The sequence below is a fragment of the Octopus sinensis genome, unplaced genomic scaffold (genome assembly GCF_006345805.1).
Source record: "Octopus sinensis unplaced genomic scaffold, ASM634580v1 Contig15734, whole genome shotgun sequence".
NCBI classification, from domain to species: Eukaryota; Metazoa; Mollusca; class Cephalopoda; order Octopoda; family Octopodidae; genus Octopus; species Octopus sinensis.
Genome location: NW_021833892.1, coordinates 363,940 through 367,197, shown reverse-complemented (window position 1 = coordinate 367,197; position 3,258 = coordinate 363,940).

Below are 3,258 nucleotides of genomic sequence, written 5' to 3'. Positions count from 1 at the left end.
GCCCCTCAGTTGTGTCCCTGATCTGCTCCAAGAGGCGATCCAAGTCTAAATAGTCAGTTGAGTGCAAATAATCGTTGCTCTATCAATGAAAATTGGCAGTACAAGATTGAAGAATGCCAGAATCAGTCCGACCACAAACTCGATGCGAGTGCACACCAATTTCCAGCTTTTTTGGGTCTAGTCAGTCGATAAGCACGTCATACCAAAGCCTTTTGGTTGAGGACCTTTATTAACAATTTCAGTTTTTCTATAATCTGAAACACAGAAATATTTTCTACAATTGGAAAAAATACATCCCAGCAAGATATGAAACTCTAAGACTGAACAAGACAGCTGACTTTGATAAAAATCTCATCTCTCAACAGACCGATGATCAGCGATATTGTCTTGGCGTAGGCGATTAGAAATGTCAGGAGTGTCTCGTCCTCTACAGCGTGAATGTCAAATAAGTATATGCACGAGTAGACCGTAGCCTGAATCTCTTCTCCACTGAGCCACTTGATCTGGACTGTCAACACGTCTTAAAACCATTTCGTGGATTGCTTGGTCAATTATGATTACTAATTCTTCAGGTTTTAAATTTGTGCACCTCAGAACATTACTCTGATGCCACATTAATCATACCTCCTTCAACTCCGTGACTGTTCTCATGTAATACTCGCATTTCTCGAGTCTCGCATAATAGGAAACCATTCTAACAATGTCACAATTTTGTATATAATAAGTCTATAACACAATTTATTACAATCCTGTTGCGTAATGTCTTGTAAGCTGCAACAACAGCCGGTTTCCCCTACTTGTTTGATGAAAGCCTAAGCTGAAGCAGCTGTACATATAATGTGCTGTGATACTCCAACTGGTGACAAGTCGGAGTCAGCCCAGTCTAAGTTTTAATTGGCCTAATTTCGATCAAATTTTTAATGAGGCGAATGAGATAGTCCTTGTTGAACAGAATCGGTTTGAGGGCATTTTCCTTTGGCGAGGAATGCGACAATTTTGTTTTACCCTCCCCTCTTCCCTCCTCGCAGAGAAAGGCAGAATTTTTTGAAAATGGCATCGGACAAGACGCCAGGATAATCAAGCAAGTGAATCGGAAGCTCCTTAAAGGAGATGTGATGATTGCTTTCCATGTCTTATGCTCCGGCGACTTTGTTGACGCGGGGGAATTGACGGTCTTCGGCCGGGACATATCAAGGACATGACCTCAGCGATTATGGTTCGCGGTTCTTGAGTTCAATAACCAAACTGGTTGGAAGGATGATCGACGGAAAAATCCTACCCTTTGCGAGGCATCTCATTTCACTACTCACCTACACGCTTTCCAAAACCGGACGGGAACTACTTCAGAGAGCTATGCGGCAAAGTCGCTGCCAGAAGGGTTGCGATGAGAATTGGGACCGAGCTTTCACCCACCCAAATCGGTATCTGCATACGTGGCGGCTGCGAAGGAGCTGTCCACGTCACGAGAATATTTTTCTACATGGGAAGACTTGTCACTATTGATTTTATCGGGTAAGCTTTGTGTCACCAACGCTTTCAACAGCGTACGTCGCGATGCCATTTTGGAAACATGCTTTCAAAGAGCCCCGGAAATAATCCATCTCGTCTCGCTTGTATAAAGTTCGGAAAGCTGTCTCGTGTATGGAAATGAGATCATCCGCTAGCAGACTGGCGTGCAACAAGATGCCACTTCTCTTGGCGATAACAATTGATGAGGCACTTGATTTGCTGTCTCTCCTTTCAATCTATGGTATCTGAATGATGCGGGGGAATTGACGAGCTCATTAATGTTTCCTGTTCTGAGGCGGACTTTCAATCCGCTGTGTCCTGCCTCAGATCAACCCTGCCTGTCGCCAACGTTACCACAATCGATGACGTCCCTATCTTATAAAAAAATAAGAAAATGGAAGTACATCGCTCAAAATATAATTTGGATTTTGGAGACATTCTACTTAAAAGACACATTATTTATTAAAAAACAGTTAAAAAAGGGAGAAGGATTGTTTAAGACTACGCAAGTTAGGGCGCCCTCCCAGCCTCACGGATTGCGAACCAGTTGCCGCGGATTACGGCAATGGAGAGGGGTTGAAGAAGCCAAAAGGACTCTCTCGGGTCGTCCCTCCTTTTGGCGATTTTTCTCCACAAACCGCGTAGGATACAAAGCGACTTGCGGCCGAAGACCCCAGAGGTCCCAACGGCGATGGGCGTGAAAACGAAACTGGAGAGGTGACCGTATTTCAGGATTTTGAGATCTTCAGCGCGATTGGAAGAAAAGCCTGGGTCGACGGCAGACCGGGCTAGGTTCCCCTTGGAGAATGTGTCATTGAAAGTGTAATCCGATATAAAGGATTTTCCCTGTTCAAAGGAGAATGTAATTAAGCCGTCAGGGCGTTTGCCATCAATTCTGTCCAAACCGACCGATTCGAGGACAGACGACACCCAGGCGGCTTCGAAGGAACTCTTCACGATGTCGTTCAGTTCACTGTGGTGAGGAGCGCAGAAGAGGGGATGTATCCCGAACTCGTCCACAGTTTCGCCACAGCGACATTTGTGGGCCTGACAGATTTTGAGCCAGACACGTAAGGAGATGGCGATTCTTAGGCACTCGGAGTTCAGGAGGTTCCCAATTGAAGGGAGGGGGAAGGCATCAATCCAAGCACCGCTGCCTGGGTGAGAGCCTGCACAAAGGCAGCCGAGTCTGTGTTGGTTAAGTTTCGGAGTGAGTTTTTCGTACAAAGACCGACATACAATCTCGTCCCACTGGCGCTGGTTGTCCTCGGACTCAGGCCGCCTCGAGTCAAACTGGGCCTTCCATAAGAGACCTGCCGCGACGAAATCTGCAGACACTTTCCGTTCGGGAAGGTTTCGAAGAACAATGTCTGAGAGAATGCGAGAGGCAGAATGAGATGACTTAAAAGACTCATTCAAAATGATTGTGGGACGAATCCTTCGCTTAGATTGTTGAAAATTTGTCTAACAATTTTGTCTATGTAGAAAATAGAGATGTTTCGATAACAAAAATACATTCGACGTTATCCGAACAGTTTGGCGATCCGCTAGGCTGCTGGCCCTCCCTTCGATTAATCGATATTAATTGATAACGAATCTTATAATTTAAAGATTCAATGAAAGGCCCTCAATGAAATCGTGAAGGCCGGTCTCGAATCGGCGGGTCATTCGTGCCTCCTCGAACCGGTCGGACTCGATCGGGGAGATGGCAAAAGGCCTGACGGGATGACAATATTCCCGTACTCGTCG